This window comes from Falco cherrug, chromosome 6, assembly GCF_023634085.1.
Source record: "Falco cherrug isolate bFalChe1 chromosome 6, bFalChe1.pri, whole genome shotgun sequence".
NCBI classification, from domain to species: Eukaryota; Metazoa; Chordata; class Aves; order Falconiformes; family Falconidae; genus Falco; species Falco cherrug.
Window position 1 is genome coordinate 72275354 of NC_073702.1, and position 9442 is coordinate 72284795.

Genomic DNA, 9442 nt, shown 5'->3' on the forward strand with positions numbered 1-9442 from the left:
GGATTTTAACACACAGAGCAACAGAACAGCATATCTAAGTGCTTCTCGGCATCATTGTGAATCCTTACGACAATTTTAACCATTTCCAGCATATCCAGGCTACAAATTGTTTTGCTCTGGGGTGTTAGGCACTCAGCAGCAACGTATTAACCCCGCACTGGTGAAATTTTTGATTGAAGACCCCTATGTTTTTGAGCAAGAAGAGACCTCACGTGGGGAAAACAGCTGGGGATAAAAAACATAACATGAACCTCAACTTCAGCAAACAATTCCCAGGACAGCAATACGAGCATACCAGAAACACTGAGCAGTCCGGAGAGACAGCAGCCTTGTCGTTTCTATCCTTACCATCTCGCAAAGGCAAAACCCCAGCAAGAGCAACAGGGAGCACACACCATTCCAGGGAAACTCGCTGCCAGAGGCAGCGGCAAGGGCTTTATCAAGTTTCCAAGAGGTGGGACAACCCTGCGCGACGGCGACAAGCGCAGCGGGATCAGCGCTTCTGGTGCCCCTCGAAGCCGGACCAGGCGCTAGGCCTCAAGCCCCCCGTACCGAAACCGGCCTCAGAGCGGGAGGAACAGGGCGGCCCCGGCCCCGGGGCGGGAGGCGACGTCCCCCCGAAGGGGAGGAGATGTCGCAGACAGCCAGGGGAGAGGGGACGAGGGGGACTCTGGGCCGCCTGCGCCCCGGCCCCTCGCAGAGTTAGTTGAAAGAGGCGGGAGAGGGCAGGGGGCAGGCGGGAAGGCTGGAGCCTGTCAGCAGCGGCTGGGCGCCAGGTGCCGTCGCAGCCCTCCCGCCGGGAGGGTCCCCAGAAGTCTAGGGACCCTCTCCCCGCAGCGTCCGTCTCCCTGCGAGACCCCCACAACGCCTCTCACGCTGTAAGGGACCCTACCCCCCGGCCTGCCCCTCAGGGACGCCCCAGCCGGGCCTCCCCGCACCGCCGCCTCAGGGGGCTTCCTTCGGACCGTACCACTCCCGTCACTCACCCGGCCCCACCAGCTCCCTCGGGGGTGGCGGTGGGTGTTACCGCCGCGAGTCGCTCCCCCACCCCCGTACGTGGTACGGTCCACCCTACCTCTTGGCGCCCTCACTTCACCCTCCTGGCGGAGCCGCGGTCCCGGCGCCCGCCGCGCCGCTCGCCGCCAGTGGCTGGGGGGGGAGCCATTGCCGCTGCCTTGTCTTCCCCCTCCGTCCGCCCTCCCCTGCTCCCCCCCCCCCCCGGTCCGGACACAGTTGGTTTGTTCCGAGAAGCCGGCCGGTCTTCTGCCCTAAACCGCTGGATCTCTCACGTCTTCGGCCATTTCCGACCGAACCGGCGGAAGTTGCCGAAGTGGTGGCGGAACTTAACGGCCTTATCCGAACTGTGGGCGGAGATAGTCGAACGGGCGGCGGAGAAAGCCGAAGGGCTAAAGGGGCGGGGAGCAGAAACGCGGAGGAGGAGACTCATGGCTCCGGAACCTGCCGAGAATAACCGAAGCACTCCAGATCTGCTCTGTCGCCAGCGCGGCGAGAAAGGGCCCAAACTGGCCAGAGCTCATGCAGTTAAGACTCGCCCTCCCCCGGCTCTGAGGAGGCGAGTAGGGCAACAAACCGAAAGAGAGCTCTGTCCCTTTAAATGATGGAGAAGGCGGAGCAGCTGCCCCCCGAGCCCACCCACTTGCCACCGCGCATGCGAAGTGCATTTTCCCGCCTAAAAAGCAAGCACGTGCGCTGCTACCCCTCTCATCTTGCTGAGGAGCCATCGCCGCCCTAGCGCCCGACAGTGTTTCATACAGGCAGCCGCGTTCCAGCCCTTTACCCGCTGCAGCCCTGTCTTTCCCCAGTTGTCTCCCAAGACCCTAGTGAGGCCGGGGTTGCAGCCACAGAGCTCAGTCATGCCTCAGCCATATGGGTCAAACCACTGCGGTGACTGAAGGTTGCCACTGGTCACCCAGAGACATGTCCAGGTGATTCCTGGCAAAACAGGTTCTGAAAAGAACTATATTGTGGGAAGCTGATCTTGATGTGTGGAATTAAAACTTTTTAACTCGGGATAGGTTATAAAGCAGGTATAGTTAATTCACCAGCAGGCATCAGGGTGGATAATTCCAAAAGCACCTGCTGCCCCGACTTATTTGTGCATGTGTGATTTAAACTATACATTCATACATATTCAATAGATGCCCAAGAATCATTGGGTTAGGGTTAATTACTGGGTTGGGTTAGGATAATTAGTCTAACGAGAAGTCATTAACATAAGTTTCCTCCCATTTGTGCTTGTGCACTGTCTCCTGGTGGTGGTCATGGGGGTCGTTGAGGATGAAGGCTTAGTAGTCTCCCTCACTCTGAACTTTTCACCTTCACTCTTCGCACAGACTCAGTTGTGTCTTGAGTTTCTTCCAAGCCATAAAACAGGACAGATCCAGTTTTCCTATCTCAAGGCACAGATGTTCGCATACGAGTGTCTTCTTATTGGCACACAGAGCATCCCAGGTCCACCTTATCAGCACAAAGGGCCCCAGGACCGGGCCTAATTTGCAAAGTCATACTGTGAAGCTCCTCACCTTATTTGCAAAATCACACTGTGAAGCTCCTCTTTGTATATACAATGAGAGTTTTAATTATTCTAAGTTTTTCATATCCTATTAATCTAGTTATTTCTACTCTTTTCTGTCAATCTAAAGACTTAAAGAAAGTGACTACAGAGTCTGCTTACAGGTACTAAAATACCACTACAGGTTCGAATTTGTTACAAAATTACATCAAGATCCAACCTGGAGGGTTTGCATTAGCAGCACAAATTATTACTCATTCTGGACAAAGTACTCTTTAAATACTAAGAGTGGTGTTAAATGCCATTAGCAGTTAAATGTTAAGTCATAGCAGCTATGTAAAATTTAGGGTGACAAGTACCAAACATACCATGCAGGAGATGGTGATTGAAGCAAAAGGGGGGAAAAAGCAATGAGGAAATAAGGGGTGGGGGTGGGGGTGGTGGGGAATGGTGTCAGCATCTTCTCACATCAAAACCAAGTACAAACAGGTTCAGTACTCTGCATCATTGCTTTACACACTTTAACCATAATTTTATATTTTAGGTGCTCGATGAAAGGCTTTCATATCTATAGGAATCAAATCCCACCCCAAAGTACACAAACTGACAACTTTTGGAGGATTAGAGAATTTTCACAAGAAGAAATAGAATTTTATCTCTGTAGGAGTGGAGAGGATGGCAACTGTAATGTGCCTCTGGCCACAAAGCTCCAGGAATCACAGCTTTAATAAAACATGAGCACTTCAAAACAGTCAGAAACCACTTTTCCAGCGTTCTTCACTTTTTAACAGTCGTTTACACATGTGTAAAGAATGCAAGGAGAAACTTAACTTTTTATACTGAGATGAAAAAACAATGGGGGGGTAAGGTGGGGGCCACAGGTCTACCCTTTGAGAAGCAATACAAAATCCAATCTCACAAGCAGGGAACGTGCTGTACTGAAGAGCAGCAATAGGTACTGCAGGTTCAAAGGCCCTAAGAAACTATTTTTCAAGAAAAAAGATGACAGCCGATGACTGCATTGCACAGTAAATTAACACCCAAATCATTGAACACACCCAATGTTATCCTAGCACACACATCTGGTCCCACTCTGCCATGGTTTGAGGTTTTGCTATTCCACCCTGCTCCACCTGGAGCTGTGCATGAAGATATGGGGAGACAATAAATTCCTTTCAGGACCTCACTGAGGAAGAAATACAGAGAATGTGCCCTTCAGGACACAACTCAAGAGAACAATTCTTCTCCCAGCTCCCAAAAGAAAACAATCTTTCAGGACCAGCAGCCCATCTGCCAAATCTTTCTTTCGGATAGCACTGTCAAAGCTATTACATGTTACATTGACAAAGACACGTTCAGATTTAATCCCGTACTCTGGGTACCTACCCTTCTTCCTCTAATGTATAGGAGATCTGTGTTACAGGGGAGTTTTCAGTTTCCCTTCCACCAAGCCAAAAATCCACTGCTCAACTGCCTTCTGTATATCCCAACAGAAGAATTACTGTGTTCAAATAGCCTAATTTTCCACCTTTTCTGCTATCTGAGCTTTTGTTTTCTCATATACAGTATCCAAGAACACACAGAAAATTGTCACGTCAGAAGTGGATCCTAATGGGCAGAGTCTATAGCCTATGATGAGTATCAGTTTAAACAAGAAACCTGGTTGCATAGAAAGTTGCCCAACTCTCTTCCTAGTGAGAAGCAGCCTTTTACTCCTACCAGTTCTCAGCCTGGTTTCCCAAACGAACAAGCCTTAATGCACAGTGCCGGCTGACTGCACAGCGCCAGTCCTGTTAAAGACTTTGAAACTCCTTGGCGACTTTTAGTTGAATCTGACAGAGGGGCGGAGGTCTAAAAATACTAGATCCTGCTATATGAAAGCATGCAAGTGAAATGCAAGGACACCTGAAGAGCAGTTGCAGTTCAGAACTTGCCCCTTCTGTTCAACCTGCTCACCAACCGAGCAGCCAGCATGTGCGTGGCTCCCAGCCAGATATCCAAGTGGTGCACTTCCAGCTAGCAGCATAAAAAGCAATAGGAGGTTTGGGATTTGAGGGGTGCCTTGGGCTACCAGGCAGGTAGTGATAAAGAAGGGTCTGGGCGGTTACAGTAAGAACAAGAAGGAGGGAGGTTTGGGGGTGGTAAGAAAGGGAAATGGGGTGAGGGGCTGTGATGGCACACACCTCAGGAGACAGAATCATGGAATCACAGAATCACAAATGGTTGGGGTTGGAGGGACCCCTGGAGCCCACCCTGCTCAAGCAGGCTCTCCTACAGCAGCTGCACAGGATCGCATCCAGGTGGGCTCTGGACGTCCCCAGAGGAGACTGCACAGCCTCTCTGGGCAGCCTGTCCCAGTGCTCCGGCACCCTCAAGGGAAAGAAGTTTTTCCTGCTCTCCCCACAGAGCTCCCTGTGCTGCAGTTTGTGCCCGTTGCCCCTTGTCCTGTCGCTGGGCACCGCTGACAAGAGCCCGGCCCCGGCCCCCTGACACTGGCCCTTAAGGTACCTGTGTGCATCGCTCAGGTCCCCTCTCAGCCTTCTCCTGCCCAGGCTGAACAGCCCCAGCTCCCGCAGCCTTTCCTCACCAGGAAGACGCTCCAGCCCCTCATCAGCTTGGTCACCTCTGCTGGCCCTTCTCCAGCAGCTCCCAGTCTCTCTGGAACTGGAGAGCCCAGCACTGGACACAGCACTGCAGATGCGGCCCCACCAGGGCAGAGCAGAGGGGGAGGACATCCTCCCTCGACCTGCTGGCCACGCTCCTCCTCATGCACCCCAGGATCCCACCGGCCCCTTGGCCACGAGGGCACACGCTGCCGGCACATGGGCAACCTGCTGCCCCCCAGCACTGCCAGGCCCTTCCCCGCAGAGCTGCCCCCCAGCAGCTCAGCCCCAGCCTGTGCTGGTGCGGGGGCTGTTCCTCCCTCGGTGCAGGACCCTGCACTTGCCTTGGCTGGACTGCATTAGGTTCCTCGGCCCAGCTCCCGACCCTGCCCAGGTCTCGCTGCACGGCAGCACAGCCTTCTGGGGTAAAAGAAATGGTGGCATTCAGAGGCTATAGGGAAAAGACAAAATCTAAGAAAAACTGGCTTCATGAGTCCCACTGCTCACAGAACAACTTACTTAGACACCTCCGTACGGTTTCATGCTGGGAACCTCCCTTCTATTACCATTTAAGTAGCTTTACAGTTGGCAGCTGCAACTGAATACAGTGAATGCCATCATACCTTTGTGTCCTTTTCTCTACTTGAAACGGTCCCCACTTCACCTCTTCCTTACCCACACCAAATTCCCTCTTCCTCATCCCATTTCTGCTGCAATTTAAGCATTGATGTGAGTAAGCATTTCTCACATTCAATATACTCAGGTCTCCAATCTGCTGCAAATTATATTGAGTCATTTCAAGCAGGTATTAAGGAGTTTCAGAGCCAGCTAATGCACACTTCCATGGCACGCTTCCATGGCCTGAAATAAACCTCAGAAAACCATCCATCACTCCTCAAGAGAATAACAGTCTAACGGGAGGACCCTGAATTTGCATCTTTTCCCTGCTGCAGTCCTTTTTGGAAATCTTTTTAACCTCTTTCTCCTCCCTTCCACGGGAGACAGTACCAAGGCCAGACCATCTGGATTTTACAAGTTTCACAGAATGTTTTTAGGCAACACTCTTAACCTCAGACATTTTTATCAGATTTCATAGGATTCAGTCACTTTTTAGCCCCAGGGTGCTGTAGGTGCTAAATAGATAATATACATCTCTCAGCTACTATGGAATGACTGCACAGCAAAGTTCAATTCTTAATCCTGCTGAGACTCTTGACTGCTTTTGGCCATCAGGTATCCCACTGCATGCTTCAGAAGAGAAGAAATGTTAATCTGGAATGCTGGCCAGATTCCAGTTTAGGTAATTACATTCTGACCATTTACAATCTCCCTGCAGTTTTTAATGGATATGGGGTGGGGTTTTTTTTCCCTCTCTTTACTTTATGTCATAAAAGCAGTGGCCTGGTCCTGCTCCTGCTGTTAGAGCAGCTGCCAGGCTTTGCAGCATAAATAGCTGCATTTCAGTCGTAGGTGAAGGCATCTCAGTATGTTTAAATAAAGCACTTCGAAGACCCCATGGGCCCAAGAAGTATTGTAACAATACACCCTACTGCTGGCCATAAAGCATAGCAAGGGCTAGAGCATGAAATCAAACACTCAGTAACGGTATCTGCGTTGGGAAAGGAAAAGTTAACATAAGAATGGACACACAGACATGAAGACTTTTCCCTCCCACATGCTGATTCTAGTTCGGACCCAGCTGGGAATCCACTGAACAAATACAATGAACTATCAGCGTCCTGCACAGGGGAACCGCATCCTCATGGCAGAAGAAAGTAAGTTTATAAAAGCAGTGAAAGCTTTTGGCAAGATGCTGGAGGACACTGCCTGGTAGTCAAACAAGGTGAGGAAAAAAGAAATGCCAGTTCCCCTGCTAATGAAGGCACAGTTAGTGTTTCTTATTTTACCTAGCTATTTGAAAGAAAAGTCATGAGGCAAGAAAAGGGGTAGAAGGTTTTGTTTAAGGCGGAATATCATGGATCACACTCAGGGTATGTCAAGTTGCGCTGTACACACACACAGATCTGATTAAGAATAAACATTCTAGATAAATAAATTGACTGTATTATGCTTTGTTTATAAAACCATATATAAGCACACTATGTTATTTTCTTCACAAGAACCACAATGCCTAAAAGGGTAATTTTTGTATTTCAGCAACAATGAAGTCAAGTTAAGAAAGATCAGGACAGTGTTTACGAATAAACCATGAGAAACCAGATGGCTCAGAGGATGGGTAGAGAGACATGTAGCTTTTCCTCCTCCCTCAGTATGTCCCAGATCATTAGTGATCAAAGGCTATTAGCACTGGGTGAGTATCTTTCACAAGTAGTTTATTGACCAAAATGTTGTTTTCCCTATCCCCAAAACTACCAGCAAACCAATTCCAGTATGACAAGTCACTCCCGGCTGTGGTGGAGCTAGAACAGTGTGAGCAGGTGAAGGAAGAGTGGGTTTCCTTCCCCTTGCATCTATAACCACTCACAGCAATTCTACAGCAATTCTGTGAACCTAGCCCTCACCTCCTTTGCATTTTTATAGTTACCTAAAAAATGAAATGCTTTGAGTCACGCAGAGTCATTTTGTGCACGTATATCAAGCCTAACCAGTTACATTAACAGCAAGCTGTTAACCACTGGCAGCCTTCACAACGCTGGTACTCTGAGAACCCTGAGGTGCTGCATACAAGCCACTACCTGGGTGACTTCATGGCAAAGGAGCTAAATAACCAACAAAGCTGCTTTCTCAATCCTACAGAGTGTCATTGCTCTCCCGTCCTCACCTGAGCCCTTGCAGAATGTACAGTAGAGAGAGCGAATGTGTCTGTATGTATGTGCTATTTTCATTTCTCTTTTTAGCTCCTAAATATAAAAAAATGAGTCATCCAGCATAAAAAATATCTAAAATATATCTAAATAAAATTTATCTACAGAAATAATAAAAAAACTCTGTTAAAAGACTTCCACATTGCAATACTCCTGGAAATTTCAGGATCCAGAGCAGGAAACAACAACCCAGTCTGGCAACAGCCAAGCAAAACTGAGTGGATCTTGGTGACGACCGAGTAATGGCACAAAATAGCAGTGCTGCCTCTTTGCTTAAGGCTCCTTCCCCTTCCAAGCCCTGCTAAATTAAGGAATCAGCTGCATTTCTGTAAAATTCCCTTGAATTCCTTGAGTATTACAGCTAACCATTCTTCCTCTTCATCTCAAAACAGATCCTTTGAAGTTTTCCAGAGATACCCAAGAAAGAAGGCACATTCAAATACCTAGACTACCCCCAAACTCCACCCTGGAACAGATGGTGAGGTTATAAATACAGAAGCATCTGGTAACCACTGGTATGAAAAAGCTGGCAGGCAACAGCTTATTCTGTTCTACTAAATATTCCATAATTTGAACTCTATTCAAACAGAAGTTAAAAAGAAACAATTGTTTCATTTGGATATAACATAATCCCAAAACACCTACATATTGTAATTGCAGCACAGCTTGGGCATTATACTCTTGTCTACCAAAAGTACTTTTTATAATTAAGCATTCAGCACTGTCTAAACGTAAATTAAAAGTGACTGCAAAACAAGCAGTTCAGTAAAGTACAAAAGCATCACTTTAAGCACGTGCTTTGTTGCACCAGACTACCAGACTCAAGGCTGCGAGTTTCCAGCACTTCAGCTCACCCTTGAGTCCACATAATTTGAGGGGCCTTGACAACCTGCCAGATTGCCAGGAGTGCTTGAAAAGACAGAAGACTCGGGGAACACAGACTTCACTCCCAGAGACCTATGTGCTTAAGCCAGCTGCTTCATTTGTCTCCGGGCTCAGTTACCACCATGTAAATGGGGGATAATTCTTCCTACATGATTTTCAGAAAAACAATCTGTTAGAAATTATAGTCATGATACAGTAAAGAAGGCTAGTAAGCACGTACACAGGTGGTTAAGAAAAAACCCCACCCTCAATGCCCCAAACCAAAGTCAGACCTGAGCATGCACACTACCCACGGTGACCCCAAATCCCCTTCCAAAACTCTGTTTAAATAATCTGTTGGGACGCTGCTGGGTGGTTCTTTCTGTGAACTGAGTGAATCATCTGTATTTGCTAGAAATCCGAAGCGAAAGCATGCATAAAACAATCGTTCTGGATTAAAGTCACTTTGAGAAGAGACTGTAAAAGGCTGTCTGCTGGGATTGTCTTAGAGGTCTGCTGGAGACCCCATGGTTGGATTTGGATGTGTGCAGAGAGTTTTTAAAAAAGACCAGAGAGAGAAAGAAATACTCCTAGGAACTGACTGATAAGGGAGTCTT

At 48.4% G+C, this 9442-nt stretch overlaps 1 protein-coding gene across 11 annotated transcripts in view; it reads right to left on the reverse strand.

Moving 5' to 3' along the window:
* The window catches only part of EXTL3 (exostosin like glycosyltransferase 3), a 131218-nt gene extending 129880 nt beyond the window's left edge, over nucleotides 1-1338 (reverse strand). For all 11 annotated transcript variants that reach the window (XM_055713478.1, XM_055713476.1, XM_055713474.1 and 8 more), the window contains exon 1: nucleotides 1076-1338. The gene's annotated coding sequence lies outside the window, so the exon portion shown is untranslated. The remainder of the gene's footprint in view (nucleotides 1-1075) is intronic.
* Between the last annotated feature and the right edge of the window lie 8104 nt (nucleotides 1339-9442).